This window comes from Oryctolagus cuniculus, chromosome 5, assembly GCF_051225735.1.
Source record: "Oryctolagus cuniculus isolate XC-2025 breed Fujian yellow rabbit chromosome 5, ASM5122573v1, whole genome shotgun sequence".
NCBI classification, from domain to species: domain Eukaryota; kingdom Metazoa; phylum Chordata; class Mammalia; order Lagomorpha; family Leporidae; genus Oryctolagus; species Oryctolagus cuniculus.
The window spans coordinates 97,480,352-97,497,241 of NC_142871.1; the positions used below are offsets into that span (position 1 = coordinate 97,480,352).

General features: G+C 38.5%; 1 long non-coding RNA gene across 2 annotated transcripts in view; it reads left to right on the forward strand.

The window, feature by feature from the left end:
• Nucleotides 1-16,890, forward strand: part of LOC149126587 (uncharacterized) — a 122,698-nt gene that overhangs the window by 91,965 nt on the left and 13,843 nt on the right. Inside the window, exons 2-3 of one of the 2 annotated variants that reach the window (XR_016233431.1) lie at nt 11,392-11,512; nt 11,688-11,832. This is a non-coding gene — a long non-coding RNA (uncharacterized LOC149126587). Of the gene's footprint in view, nt 1-11,391; nt 11,513-11,687; nt 11,833-16,890 lie in introns of those variants that run through there. The other variant, XR_016233432.1, reaches the window with a different exon arrangement.

The window sequence follows — 16,890 nt, forward strand, 5'->3', positions numbered from 1 at the left end:
GGATTAATTTCAGGGCTCTCTATTATGCACTGTTGATCTATGTGTCAGTTTTTATGCCAGTACTAAGATGTTTTAATTAAAACTTATAGCTTTAAATGATATCCTCTAAAACAGTTTAAAAATAAAGCTGTAATGGAAATCAAAACAAAGTCCAGATGTAATTCTTATAGTCGGTCTACCGCAGAATCTTGGAGGGAATCCAAAGACAATTATATAGCCAATGTTTGGACTGATATTGATAAAATAATGAGCTATCCTAGTCACATTTTGACACATCAAATTCCACATATTTGAAAAAATTAAAGACATGTACTTCACTCATCAGTCTCTGATATACACCCGGGGGATGAATCAGCTAGAAATCTAGACAAGTGACTCTTACGTTTTTGGAACAGGAAAAAATAGTTTTCTATTCTCACTTTTCTTTTAGTGAACAAATGAAGCTCATTAAAGTAACAAGTATCTCTAGAAATGTCAACTCTCTGGAAGACTTCCAGGAAATCTATTACTCAGTCAAAACCAATTTATTAGACATAATGCATTATAGAAGAATGCGAGACCAGCATTGTGGTACAGCAGGTTAAGCCACCATTCCATATGAACACCCTTTCTAGTCAAAGCTCTTCCACTTCTGAGCCAGCCACCTACTAATGTACCTGGGAAGGTAGCAAAAGATAACCCAAATGCTTGGGTCCCTACCACCCACGTGGGAGATCCAGGTGGAGTTCCTGGCTCCTGGCTTTGGCCTGACTCAGTCCCAGTTATCGCAGGCATTCAGGGAGTGAATGAGTGGATAGAATGGAAGATTCTCTCTCTCTCTCTCTCTCTCTCTCTCTCTCCCTCCCCCTCCCTCCCTTCCTCCCTCCCTCCCTCTCTCTCCCCTTCCTTCTCTCCATCTCTTTTCCTTCTCCCCCCTCACTCTTTACCTTTGTCTTTCAAATAAAAAAAAATCGAAAAAAAAAAAAAAACAAGAATGCTTTCATGATCATACTTGAAGTGTTCAGATGAGAGAAGTCATTGGAGAATATTTATAAGATATTAGCATCCAGGCTCAAGTAGATTAAGGCTTATATTTCAAAATGGGAAACACGTTATTTACTTGGATTGTGCCAAGTCCATGATGTAATAGTTTCAGATTGAGGAACAGATCTTAAATGGATCTTAATAAATAAAATGTTTCTTGGGCAAATTGCCTGTATTTTTTGATAAACCGGTTTGTAAGAATTTACATCCTTTACCTTTCTTTAATAATATCTTAGAATAAATATTTAAGTCATGTTGGCAAAGCTGCCTGACTTTTCTGATAATGAACTGTCAAAAGTTAGACAGCAATGTGGTGGAGGATTACTTGTGCATCTTGAGACAATTAAAACTGAGGTAAATGGGGTAGAAATAGGAAGATATCTGGTTGCAGTTCATGCTGTGGGTTCAAATGGGCATAATCTGTTAGGAACGGAAGCTGTCTAGGGGGTGGTGTTGGAGGATTATTTCCACTATGTTTCCACTATGTTTATCTGTACCACATGGAAATATGGAAGACATCAGGCATTGGATTGGGAATAATTAACCTGATCCTCAGATAGAATTTTGACTGGAGCCCAATTGAAGAATGAACCAGACCAATACCTGCCTCCTCGCCTTCCGCCCTCCCCTCTCAAATCCCAATAAGTGTTGATAGGGATTTACTTATTTGAGGCTAAAGCAAAGCTTACATCATTTGATGTAGTGGTTAAGATGCTGCTTGTGATGCCTGCATCTTATATTGGAGCACCTAGGTTTGTGCTCCACCTCTACTCCTGATTCCACCTTTTTACTAACATACACTCAGGGAGGTAGCAAATACTGACTCAAGTTGTTGGATCTTTGCCACTCACTTGGGAGACTTGGTTCAGTTTCAAGCTCCTGGCTTTGGCCCTAGTTAGAAGACATTGCAAGCATTTGGGGAATGAAACTGATGAGTGATTTCTGTCTCTCTCTGTCTCTTAAATAAAACAAAGAGAAAATTAAAAATAAGTTGCTGAAACCTAATTTATCATTAAAAATAGATGAACATTGTGGCACAGGGGCACAAGTTGCCACTCGGGACCCCCTGATCACCTATCTGAGTACCAATTTGAGTCTTCACACCTTTGCTTCCAGTCCACCTTTGTACTAAATAATCCTGGAAGGAAGCAGAGAATGGCTTGAGTGCTTGGGCTACTGTAACCCTCACAGAAGACCTGTGTGATGTTTCAGAATCTGGGTTTTGTCCTGGTCCAGCCCCATTTCTTATAGCATTTGGATGAGTGAACCAGAAGATGGAAGATCCGTTGCTCTATCTTCCAAGTAGTTGAAAATAAATAAGCAGTTTAAAAAAGATTCAAAACACTTACATAGGCCAGTAGAAATCAATAGGGTATGATAAAGTGAAAGGGATTAAAGAGAATGAAGAAATCCTATGAGATAAATGGGACACCATTAAGTGAACAGATGTTTATGTTGTAAGGATACCTGAAGGAGAAGAGAAGGCAAATGGTATTGAGAACCTACTTCATAAAATAGTAGTTGAAAACCTACCAAATCTACAGAAAGATTTTAACATACAGATATCAGAAGCCCAAAAGACCTTAACCAGACTCAACAAAAAATACCTTCTCCAAGGCATATTATAATCAACTTGTCAAATGTTAGAAAATGAGAGAATCCATAAGCCAGTGAGAGAAATATGTCAAGTTTCATATAAAGTAAAACACATTGGACCAGCAGCAGATTTCTCAGCAGAAACCTACAGGCCAAAAGAGGATGATATATTCAAGGTCTTGAAAGAAAAAGACTTAAAACCATGATTATTACTATATCCAGTAAAGCTATCCTTAATAAATGAAGGGGAAATAAAATATTTCCTAGACAGGAGAAAACAGAGAATACATCATCATCAGATGAGCCTTAAGAAATTCTAAAGAAAGTCCTTAATTAGAAGTAATCATCATGAAAACACACAATAGTACAAAGTTCACTATTAGAGCAGATACAATGAGTAATCAATCAATAAAATTACAAGAGTTAGTTCTTATCTATTACTATTGATCTTGAAGGTAAATGAATTAAATTCTCCATTCAAAAGTTGCTGGTTGGCTAAATTAATAAAAAATAAGACCCAACTATATGTTGCCTATAAAAAACTCACTTCACAAATGAAGATACACAGACTGAAAGTGAAGGGCTGGAAAAAGATATACCACGCAAATGGAAGCAAAAAAATGAACTGGAGTAGCTAGACTTGTATCAGATAAAACAAACTTTAAATCAAAAACTGTAAAGAGAGCCAAGGACATTATATGTTGATTAGAGGAGCAATTACACAGTTGTAAATATATTTAACAGTTATAAATACATATGCTCCCACACAAGACCAATCAGATATATAAAGCAAATATTACTTGACTTAAAGGGAGAGATAGATAGACCCTAATACAATAATAGTGGGAGACTCCAACACCTAACTGTCATCAATGGGACAGATCATTCATACAGAAATCAACAAAAGTACATCAGAGCTGAACCACTTTATAGAGCAAATGGAGCTAACAGACATTTACAGAACATTTCACCCAACAGCTTCTGAATATACATTCTTCTCATCAGCACATGGAACATTTTCTTGAATAGAGCATATATTAGTCCAGAAATCCAGTTTCAGTCAATTTAAAAACCACAGAAATTGTACCATGTATCTTCTCAGACTACAAAAAAAAAAAAAAAAAACCCTAGAAATCAACAATAAGAACAATAGGAAATTTACAAATACAAAAAATTGAAGAACACTGATCATTCAGTAACTTAAAAGAAAATAAAAAAATTCCTTTAAACAATTGAAAATGAAAACACAACATTTCAAAACCTGTGGGATACAGCAAAATCAGTATTAAGAAGTAAGTTTATATCAAAAAGTTCTTACATTAAAAAATAAAAAAAACACCCTAATAATACATATCAGGAACTTAGAGAAATAAGAAAACACCAAATTCAAAATTAGCAGGTTGTAAGAAATAATAAGTAAAGCAGAAATGCATGAAATGGAAACTAAAAAATACAAAAGGTCAAAAATTAAAGCTTGGTTTTTTAAAAAAATATACAAAATAGAGAAATCTCTACCAAAACAACAAATAAAAAAGAGACGTAAATAAATAAAAGTAGAGATGAATAAGAGACATTACAAATGATGCCTTTGAAATACAAAGGATCACTGGAAAACCTCAAAATGATGGATGAATTCCTGTATACACATTACTTACCAAGATTATATCAAGAAGATACAGAGAAATTCAAACAGACCATTAACCAATAGTAAGATTGGAACAAAAATTAAAAGGCTCCCATTAAAGAAAAGTCCAGAACCTGATGGGTTACAATTGGATTCTACAAAATATTTAAAGAGGAACTAGCTCTGGTACTTTTAAAACAGTTTCAGAATATTAAAAAGGGTGGAATACTGCCATGCTCTTTTTAGAAGGTCAGCATTACTGATACCAAAGACACAATGTAAACAAAGTTAAAACTATGGAGCAATATCCTTGAACACAGAGGCAAACTTCTCAACACAATCTAAGCAAACTCAGCTCTACGCTAAATCAAGAAGATCAGACACCATGAGAAAATGGGATTTAAACCTGGAATGCAAGGATAGGTCAACATTTATAAATCAATAAATGTAGTAAATCATATCAACATAAGGATTGCTCATTACAAGATGCTTTATAAAAAGAACGTGATATAAAAGTGTGTATCCAAAAATATATATGTGAGTATATAACTGCGAAGAAACTTAACTAATTGTTCAGTTATTTTGGAATATGGAAACAGTGGTGATATTTCATTTTCCCTTTTAAATATTTGTGTCTGTGTTATTTTTAATTTCATTTTTGCTTATTATCTAGATCTAATAAAGTGGTTAATATTTTACATCACCACTAAAGGAACTTGGTTCATGTTGGGTTCTATAAGACATTTATTTGCCTTAAGATTGTTGATTTTGGTATTTAAAGTACTTAAGATTGTCACTTCTTGGTACTTAAAGAATACAGAGATCTTTACTGATTCTTCTACCTCCACTAACTGGAGTTGGGGAGAGCGCATGTGTGTTTAAAAAGGAATATACAAATGATTCTGATATGCACACCCTGTGTATCAGATGCTATACAACACTCTTTGAAATGACAACTCACTGTATTTGTTTTGTGAATAATTATAGTAAAATAAAAAGAAAATAATGATCATATGGTTAAATCACTCTGGATGAAACAACATTGTGAAACAAGTTAGTTTTTTTGCAGAATTATATACATATTTTAATATACTATTGTGATTGTTGGATTCCAAGCAGAACTATTTTATAAGCAGATTTTGGAAATAAAGAGCAAAGGGGCCTTCCTAGATTCTTTATAAAATCTATTTTAATGCAATCCAAACTTTCTGTCCTGGGGTTCAGCAGGAAGATCGTAATCTATTAAATCTGGTTACAGAGTGCCAGATTGCATTACATCAGAAATAGCACATGGTTAGTCACTTTGTGACTGTGTTAAAGAAAACCTGAATGGACATATGCATTACTATATTTAGTGCACATTTGTTCTTTCTTTGCCCAATATTGCAGAACTGGCATTTCCTTTGGGAAATAACTATCATACGAGGTCTTGATGTGAAGTGTTTCCAAGTGTGTTTTTTTCTCCTAATAGAATAATCAAGGAGGGATCTTATTCTTCTATTTGTCTTGAGTACATTCAGGATGTGGGCAGGAGACTGACACTGTACCAATCAGACAGATCCCAGGACTTTAGAGTCTGTCATAGCAGAGAAGGGGTGGCTAGAGTTCAGATTATCTCAAGTATGTTATTCTAATCTGGAAAGTTTCCTGAAAAGTTATTTATTAATAATTATCACCTTAGAATTTTTATGAGTGTTATCATTAATACAATTCACAATTATCATTTTGAGATGAGGAGTGTTACTGATGTCACTACACAGATGGCAATTTTTTTTTTTTTTCGACAAGCAGGGTTAGTGAGAGAGACAGAGAGAAAAGTCTTCCTTCCTTTGGTTCACCCCCCAGATGGCCACTATGGCCGGCGTGCTGTGCTGATCTGAAGCCAGGAGCCAGGTGCTACCTCCTGGTCTCCCATGCAGGTGCAGGGCCCAAGCACTTGGGCCATCCTCCACTGCACGCCCGGGCCACAGCAGAGAGCTGGACTGGAAGAGGAGCAGCCGGGACAGAATCTGGCGCCCCAACCGGGAATAGAACCTGGGGTGCCAGTGCCGCAGGCGGAGGATTAGCCTAGTGAGCTGTGGCGCCAGCCACATGGCAAATTTGAATACTCTTCTTAGCACTTTATAGCCTTCTCTCCTATTTGCAGGCAGTACTCCATCTGGAAAATGTAGCTAGACACAGTGAAATAGCTAAAATGAGTGAAAGAGGGAAAATTCAAGAATACATAAAAATTATTGAAATACTGTATATCTTGCCAAAAGTATATTTAGTGTAACAAATATTTGTTTAGTATCTAGATTCTGTTATAGACACTCTCATAGACATGCTCATATACATTTTTCAAAACTAAATATTTTTTTAAAGAAATTTACTTGATGTATTTATTTTGTAGGCGTGGAATTAGACTGCAAGAGATCGAATGTTTCCCCTAATCACAAAGGCTGGTTAGTGAAGAGCCATAGTGAAGCTCAGAAACAAGAATGTCTAATTCTGGGACTATTACTATTCCAGTTAGGTTTTCCTTAAGTATTGGTCTGAAGAGGGCGCTGTTCTCTGTGTGTACTGAAGACCAAGGGATGAGTGTTAACCAGACTGGATGAAAAGGAGGACTTGCCAGTGGGGGCTGTCATATAATCCTGTGAATCTTTGAATTTTTTTTTTTTTCAGTGGAATACCATGGTTCATCTCTGGGAATTCATTTACTTACAGGTAGCCAGTTGAGCTGTTCCCAAATTTAGAAACCAAGAGCATTGACCTGGAGGTGAGAAGTGCAAATACTGCTCTGTGATTTTAGGAAGTCAAAGAATCGTACTACAAATGTTTGTAGAATATGTGGAGCCAAGGTGCCAGGGTACGCCATGTGTGTGCAACCTCTGTAGCCAGACTCCCTGGGTTCAAATCCTTGTTCTGTCACTTCCTAGTTATGTGACTGTAAGCACATTGCTTAATTGTTTATGAATCGGTTTCCTCCTTGTGAAATTAGAATAATTATAGGACCAGGCTTATATGATTTCTATATTAAAAACCATGAAGCTGTTAGTACAGTGTTCTACTAATACTAGTAGTGTGGCTCTAATTATTACTTGATGCTTGGTAAAGTTACTTCAAACTGAGCAAGGTCCATCTATAACACAGTGTGGTACAAATCTATTAGGATTATTGACTGAACTTCAAGAAAAAGCAGAACATATATACCTGAAAATGTAGAGAGTCAATTTAGTCATATTTAAGGCTTCTTTTTTGAATGTCCTTTATGTGTCTAGCATGGCATTGAACAGATCAGGTGACAAAAAATTGGCAAGAATAACTTGAATAACATGGGTCTTTGATTTCTGATGACTGCTATTTCCCCTATTTTCACTGCACATATCAGAATAGTGTGAGTCAAGGGCAGAATCAATGACCTCTAGGGAAATCTGAGGTTTCCTATCGAAATTTTGAGCAGTCTTTACTATTCTAAATTGTCTTCTCATTCATGTAAAAAAAATAAGACACACATATATGGTTTTTAAAACATGTAAGTTGTCAGGAGCAGTGTATTGTGAACATGAATTCTTCCTCAATTTAATTTCTTCTTCTGAGTTAGAAGTCATTAAACAACGAATACCAAGATTTTCTCAGCTCTGTGCTGTTCTCTGCTGTGCTGGCACATTTAGACACCTAGATGAAAACTGCTTATTGTATCCACTGAAAGCTCCTTCAGTTGTGCCAGCAATGTGGAGTGGGCAGCCATGATTACTGCTGACAGTTCCATCTTGGATTCATAGACTCCTGATTGTTGGACTTTTCTGATGGGGAACTTTATTTTTGTTTTCAGTTTTAGCTCTAATAATTTCTTTGCCCAGAACCAGTTGTTCCCCAACTCCCTCAGATGTGTGGAGCTTGTAGAGCCTTGTTTTTTTTTTTTTTTTTTTTTTTTTTTTTTTTAAAGTAACCTTGGAAGACTCCAACATAACACTTTTGACTAAGCTTGAGTCACAGGCCTGTGGTGCCACCCTGCACTGAGTTTTTCTTGCCCCTGAGGCCTTTGGCAGCATCCCCTCTGATATGAATACCATTTGTAGTTTGTCTACAGTTTAATAAAACCTTTTTGCTGGAATCAGCATTGCTTCTTCCAAGTTCCTGCTTGCCCAAGAAGGCAGTGCCCATAAGTGCCACCATATGAGAGAAAATCTCTTGCAAAACTCGTGCCTTTGGTTTTGTGCATAAATGCTGATGAGAAATGTTCTCGCTGAGATCTCACGTTATTCAGGCTCAGCTGCATTTTTTCCGAGTTGAAGCTTGTTTTAGTTTCTAAAGGTCTTTTTTTTCTTTTTTAACAAGTACAGAGTTAGAAGCCTATGTAAAGAAAGTAGTAAATATATTCATTTTAAGGAGAAAGTCAATGAGACTTGAATAATACCCCTACTTTCTTCCTGTCTTGAAACACAACACTGCTATGAAGAAGTTACTCAGATACATTTCTGGAGGAAGTGGATAGTTGCTGAACTTCAAGAGATATGTGGAGATCTTGGTCTATTATAACGCTAATATACCCAGCTTTCTGTCAATCCATTATTTTTTAATCCCCATATCTCTTTTTATCCTTTTGCCTAGTGCAGTGGGGGTGTATTAGCACAAAAATACATACTCTCTAGTTTCTAGGAAGTGCATAGAACAGAATCAGCCTAACTCATCTCATGTGACAGGACAAATAATAGTAGGTGATCTTGACAGCCTTTATGTTTAAAAAAGCAAATATCATTAATAGTTTCATGACAAGTCAGTTAAACTGATGATTTATTTTTAAATCCTTGAACTTGGTTTGCTTTACTGATTTTTCTCCTTATTTTCAAACTGAAAAAGATTATATTATTTATTCTAACTGTAAAGTAATATGTGGGTACTTTTTAAAGTTTGTGGAAAAATAGAGTTCAAAGACTTTTTTGGTGCCAAAAATTTGAAATTCATGCATAGGTTTTTCATAATAAGCATTTTTATTAACTTGCTGAAGGCCTATCATGTGCATAGATTTCAAATTTTTTCACCAAAATGAATGTATCTAAATTCCATTTCTACAAACTTTTTGAAGTACTCTTGTGCCTGCTTTTAATAAAACATCTAGATATTAGAGAAAAATATTAAAACAAAGTAGAAGTCACCTAAGGTTCCAGTATCTGGAAATGACCACTTCTATAATTTTGGTGAATGTCCTTCCAGGTGGTTTTCCATGTTAGCAGTCTCAAATTCTGCTCTACAGAATCCTGGTCCAAATTATACATTTTTTTTAATTTGAAGAATTTATTGATCAATTAAGTTTGAAAAATCCTCTGTTCAACAATGTAAAGGCATGTTTCTCTATTGTAGGTCTTTTTAGAAAATTTAATAATTGCTATTGCCCTAAGAATCCCTAAAAGAGAGTATGAAATACTTTTCAAACTTACAAGATTTGAATTCCTTTATTAATAAACAAAGCAAAAAGATCATGTACCCATCCAGTAACACATTTCACATATAAATGGGATACCAAACTCAAGCTAGCCTTTATCCTGTTGTCAAATAAATGCAGTAGTGTGTGATACTCATTTACCCATATCCAGACATTGAGAGCTACCCCAAGTTGTTTAATGGTTGTGCAATATTTCACTGTGTTTATGTATGATCTTCTAGTGAACTAAATTCTCTATTAGTAAGCATTGGCCACATAACCAAAATTAAAAAAAATACACTAAATTCACAAAAATATTTGCAAAATCTATGATGAAATTGGGAGACAAAAAGGTGAACACATAATTAAGAACTTGTATAAAGAGCACAGCCAACACATAGGAAGAAATACATTATGCTAATACAGACATAAGATTATGTTCAATCTATCTATGTCATGCAAATAAGGACATCAAATTATAATGTTTAGTTGAGTGCTTGTGATAAAGAATAGAAAGACTGCAAAATCTAGGATTGGTGTGAGTTTGGGAAAATATATACTTTTACCCTGATAGTGAAAAAATGTAAATTGGTATCACCTTTCTTAATGGTACGATATCTACCAAAATATTAAATGAGCATATACTTGGAAGTAGCAAGTCCGTTTTAGATTATTTTTGGCTGAAAAACTACCACTATTCCTTTCATAAACAATCCCTTTTTGAGATCTTTGTGTGGGCTATATATTATATTTTATTTGTGGGCAAGGCAAATCTCTGTTCTATACTTTTGCTAAAGAAGTTGATGAGATGTACAATTTCAGCAAATCATGCTCACAAAGAAACCACTAGATTTTTCTCCATAAACTTTTGAATACCTGATCAACATAATGTATTTGAATAAAATCATGGTTGTAACACTGAAATTAATCAATCCCTTTCAAAATAGAATATTTCCATTTTCAGTAATGATTAGAAGCAAGTTTATATTCCCAGAACTTCCTGGCAAATTTGGTAACTGGAAATTCTTCTAGTGGTTATAAGTTATTGAAGGGCTGGTTTAAAAAATTAGAGTGTTATACTCTGAGACTTGCTGGGTGTCTTTTCCTTCTTGAACATAATAACCCTTTTAATGTTATCGTGTTCCCCTACTTCAGTCACTGAGTGGTAGCTTTCTTCTTCGGAAAAATAAATTCTGGTGTAGAAGGAGAATTCAGCTGGATAAATAAAATAAACCCATTCAGCTAGGAGGTTCTTGAGAAAATGGACTGTTTAACTCACCACAGTATCCCTTGTCCCCAATACCATTGCCCAATCTATTGGGTGGGCTTAGTAATACTTGTTGATTGCAATTATGTTGAACTCATGAAAAGTGATGTTGATGAACTCAGGTCTTTGAAGGTGAGTTCCATATGGAAGATCTGTCCATGATATCCACTATAAGTACTCTTTATGAAATTGTTGGGCAGGGATGGTAGAAGATTCATGGTCAAATGGAAACGTAACTCAGTAGGAATGATAAAAAATTTAGAAATTCTTCTGTATCTAAAGCAGACTGAATCATAACAAAGGAGTATCAATAAATAAGTATTTTAATAAACATAAAAATCAAAAGGAAGAAGGAGCAAAGGGGATGGAGATAAATATAAATTATACCTTAAGTATAGTTGGTTGCTTTATGCATATATTGCATTTCTCCCTGGAGTGCTGACAGATTGTTATTTTGCTTATTTTACAAATAAGAACAGAGTGGATCTAACAGTTTAACCTGATGAAGACTACCCTGCTCATATTCGGAATAAATTGGAAATGAAATCTGCTGTTCCTTGTTACAAGAAAAAAACCTTCAAACACAGTGATGATGGTAAGTCAAACGAACAGAGCAAATTATCAGCTTCATAAACCATGACAGTTTCTCAAAATTTAATATATCACAATCAACAGAGAGCTTGTTAAAACCAGCTTTCTGGCCCCCACTGCCATAGTTTCCGTATCGGTAAGTTCTCGCATGAGATCTTATAGTCTGCATTTCTGATTAGTTTGCAGGGACAGCCAGTCCAGGAACCACACCATGAGAACCGTTGGAAGACAGGCAATTTGTTATTACTATCTGTCCTGACTTAGCATTGAAAAGTCTTTTTTGGATATCCTTTTGGTCAAGATTTTTCTGGTATTAATATATAATTAATTTATTCATTCAATAAACAAGTCATTCAACAAACTGTTCACTCAAAAAGAATAATGATGAAAACCGTATGTGGAATTACAACTGAAATCCATCCCAAGCAATAAAATATGATTTAACAGGAATTAAAGGCAAGTTCTTGTCATAAAGTCAATACCTAGTTAAAAAGAAAGAGCTAACAAATTCCTCACATTGCCTCTAGATACATTAATATGGGCTTAATATACCAATTATGGGAAAGAATTTCATTTACACTGGGTTGCCATTTCAGGTTGTAAGTCTGGGTTGGTTAAAGGACTATAAATGGCATACGAAATGCCCACATGGGAAATTGTGATGGCTGAAATTACTGAAGTGGTGGAGTACCAGCTCCTACATTTGTGATGAATTCTATGAAGTAAACTCTTCTTGTGATTCAAAAATCAGTTCAAATTATAGGATAACGATATTGTAAAGAAAAAAAAGGTATACTACAATGGAGGAGGAGGAACCAAGCACTACAGTGTTCTTGTCAGAAGTGTGTCAGGAAAGAACAAGGAGCTAGTAGATAGAACCACTGGTATTTGGTAAAGTTTCAGAGAGATGCTACATCTGGGGTAGGTCTTGAAAAATATTAAAATTTCAAAATCTGGGGTTCATTCAATTCAACCAGTGTCTGTGGGATACTCACTGCAAGTGGGTCTTGGCACTGGACACAAAGGTCAGTGAGATATGGTCTCTGCCCTCCAGATTGATGACTATGGGACATGTTGTGCCAGCTGCTGGGTATGAGGGGATAAGACAGAAATACAAAAGGGTTATAGGCCTCATGAGGTTCATATTATAGGGAGAAATTCGCAAAATAATGGGACAGATAGAAATTTTGGAAGATGGTGGAAAGATACTTCATGGAAAGAGAATGAAACGCAAGCGTGGTTTTAGATTTGAAAGGTCCAATCATTGAGTGAACAGTCCAGTGGGGTTGGACTTCTGGGCCTGAAGACTGAAAAAAACGCAGTGGGCAAGTCACAATGCAGATGAAGGAAGTGAACCTGCTTGGTGAAATGTGGGCCTTATCTTTCAGGTAACAGGATTTGTATGAAGGATACTAGAGTATGGGGTAATTTTATCTAGTCTGTTTTGAGAGGCTAACTGACGACCACAGGGATCAATATGAGAACCAAGAGGCTGGTTGTGGGGAAATTAGTGAAAAGTCACTGCTAGGTATCATGTGAAAGAGGAGAGTTTTCATTTCATCCTGTTAAGGAGTTCATTATGTTAAGAAACTTGAATGCAGATTAAAGACATTTGTAAAAATTTGTTTATTTTTACTTTATTTGAAATGGAGAGGGAAAGAGGGAAGGGAGAGAGTGTGGGGAGCAACCCGGACTGGACTGAGTTACTGGAATTAAGACTTATTCTATGCATCTGCTCTCCCACAATATGGCGCTGGGAGAGGAGGCAACAGCTTCTACCCAGCTGCCTCTCACCAACTTGACAAGCTGCAGGACCTGCTCCTGATTGGAGGAGAGCAGTGTACTCGGCGTGTGGGCAGCCGAGTTAGGATTGGCGGAGGAGGACTATAAAGGAGGAGAGAGACGGCATGCACCAGGAACATCTAAGGGGAACATCTGAAGGAACACCTGTGCAGCCCCCGAGAGAGCCGGCTGGCGGTGTGCCGCTCCCCTGCGGAAGTGGGGAATGTGGCCGGGGGAACTGCCCTTCCACGGAGGTGGAAGGGATAGTAGCCAACCCGGGAAGAACCAGCAGCAAACCCGGGGAGGGCCGAGCAGACGAAAGAACAGCGCAGGGTTCAGTGTTGCTCCTCCACGAAGAGGGGGAGCGACATAATGGTGCTGTGACTCGGATATGAAGCCTAGGCAGGGTTTAGTGTCGTTCCTCCACGAAGAGGGGGAGCGACATAATGGTGCCGTGACTCGGATATGAAGCCTAGGCAGGGCTTAGTGTCGTTCCTCCACGAAGAGGAGGAGCGACATAATGGTGCCGTGACTCGGATAGGAAACCTAGGACGGATAGGAAACTTAGGAGGGAAGAAATGGGAAAATATCGGAGAGAGAGACTAGTAAACAGCCTAGGGAAAAGCCGGACGAAAAAGGTGCCGGAAGAAGCTATTGAAAGCCTAGGCATAGACTCAGATACGGACTACGGGGGGAAGCTGGGAGAAATCTCTAAGGTCGAAAGCGAAAGTGAAAGCTAGAACAAACAGACTTGGATATGGACTGTGGGGAGAGGCCAGGAGAAATGAGGGAGGAGTATTGTTGGAGGAAAGCTTGGGGAAACGTACCGGGTAGAGAAAAATGTTAGGGAGGATGAAGCCGCGAGTGCAGGCCAAGGCGGAAACAGAAGCCATCTTGGAATTCTTCAAGTCAGCCCGGGGAGCAAGAGGCGAAGATCTGGAACCAGAGGCAGAGACGTGGGCCCCCAGGTTGGAATTCGCCAGGTTAGTCCGGGCAACTTGGACTGAATGCCGGTGGTGGCAGAAACGTGAGCTGGGGCTGTGTGACTCGTGGAAGCCGCCGTGTGCAGAGAGAGCACGGGGCGTGAATGGATAGGGAACGCGGGGCTGGCGGAGGCTGTGGTGCGGACGCGAAGGGCGTGGAGACTGCGGAGTGTGCGCGCGAAGCCAAGCCGTGAAGAGCCGTGAAGCTGCCGCGGGGCGAGGTGCTGAGAAGCAGCCTCGGGGCGGGCGCCGGGAAGCCGCAGGGATAAGAGAAACAGAAGTTTAGAAGTAAAATGAGAGAAATAGGAATGCTGGAAGATAGAAGTAAAATGGGAGAAATAGGAATGCCCGGAGATAGAGAAATAGAGAAAGGCCTCCCCACAACACAGCAATGAGAGAGCTTGGATTCGGTCTGCCTGATTAGGAAGGCGGTGAGCACCTGCGGGCGGCTAGCAGCTTATGCGCCGCAGGTCACCGAAGATAGGCACGAACCAACACTAATAAGTCTCCCCACAAGACGGCAATGAGAAGGCTTGGATTCGGTTTGCCTGATAGGGCTTGTAAGCACCTGCAGGCAGAGCAGAGCATGCGCTGCAGGGCACCAAACACAGGCACGCATCAGCGCCTAAAAACCTCCTCACAACATGGCAAAGAGAGGACCCGGATTCGGTTTGCCTGATTGATAGGACTTGTAAGGACCTGTGGGCGACTCTAGCAAGCAGAGCAGAGTGTGTGCCACGGGACACCGAAGACAGGTGCGTATCAACGCCAAAAAATAAAAAGAAAGGGGGATCTGTGGGGAGCAACCCGGACTGGACTGAGTTACTGGAATTAAGACTTATTCTATGCATCTGCTCTCCCACAATATGGCGCTGGGAGAGGAGGCAACAGCTTCTACCCAGCTGCCTCTCACCAACTTGACAAGCTGCAGGACCTGCTCCTGATTGGAGGAGAGCAGTGTACTCGGCGTGTGGGCAGCCGAGTTAGGATTGGCGGAGGAGGACTATAAAGGAGGAGAGAGACGGCATGCACCAGGAACATCTAAGGGGAACATCTGAAGGAACACCTGTGCAGCCCCCGAGAGAGCCGGCTGGCGGTGTGCCGCTCCCCTGCGGAAGTGGGGAATGTGGCCGGGGGAACTGCCCTTCCACGGAGGTGGAAGGGATAGTAGCCAACCCGGGAAGAACCAGCAGCAAACCCGGGGAGGGCCGAGCAGACGAAAGAACAGCGCAGGGTTCAGTGTTGCTCCTCCACGAAGAGGGGGAGCGACAAGAGAGAAAGAGAGAGAGGGAGAGAGAGAGAGAGAGCGAGCGAGCTGTCTTCCATCCAGTAGTTCATTAAAATGGCTACAACAGCTGGGGAAAGAGCAGGTGAAAGTCAGGAGCCTGGGACACAATTTAGGTCTTCCACGTGGGTGGCAGAAACACAAGTACTTGAATCATCATCTGCTGCCTCCCAGGGTGTACATTAGCAGGAAGCTGGACTGGAAGCAGAGGTGGCACTTGAACTCAAATAACCCAAATGAGATGGAAGAGTCCCAAGTGACGTCTTAACTATTGTGCCAAATGCCCTTCAGCAGGTTAAACAATTCCCACAGGAAAAATTTACCTAATGTATACTTAAAATTATTCAAAGGAGGCATTGTATTTCTTCTTTCTTTCCTCTCTCTTTTCTTGATTAGCCTCTGGCTTTCTCTCTCATCCTGCCCTTCCCTCCTTATTCCTTCTCCTCTAACTTGCCATCTCCTCTCTTTTTCTTAAAATCTGTTTGGAAAGATATTTATATTATCATATTTATGTTAAAATAAGTAAAAGGCTCTTACCTTGTATGTGGCTGAGAGATTCCAAGGCCTATATCAATAAGTTGATATATCAGTTGGTTGAAAACAAAATCTATATTTTATGGCATTCATTGTAATTTGGACCACAAAAAAGAGTAAATACATTAAGTATGTTTATTTTCTTTTTTGGTATCCTGCATGCTAAGACTGTTTTCTTAGTGGTACACTCTGCTTTTAATATGTTACATTTTCAGTTCATGCTGAGTGTACTGTGCAAAAGAAGGGAGGCTTCTCTGCCACTGACTGGTCATTTGCTATCTTACCCCACCATCCCTTCATTTAGAGTGGGGAACAGAGGAAACAGTATAGCACTATAGCACATCCAACCGTTTTCTAGTTCATAACATTTTGTATTTAAAACAAGACAATAGAGTGCTACTAATGAATAAATGCAAACCTTTCAACCTAGTGATAGAATATCACCAAGGAAATACAGTATCAAAGGCAAATAAAATATAATAAAATTAATATCTATAGTCTGATTTCAGATTTGTTTTACTAGTAAATTCTCTCATTTTGAATATATTATACCAATAAAACCAGAAAGAATAGAAGAAAACCTGTCTAGTTTGTTGGTAACGAAAATAATGCTGATTAAAATCTGTATATCATTTGTTTATTTAAGCTAAGATACTTAATGTGGTCTTTGTGTTATTTCTTTTAAGAATTTTATTTATCAAACAAGTGTTTTCAATGGCTGTAGATCCAGATGGCATTTATTTTCGCAAAAGATTGATGAGATTACTTCCACTTAACTTGCAATGAGCACATCAGATA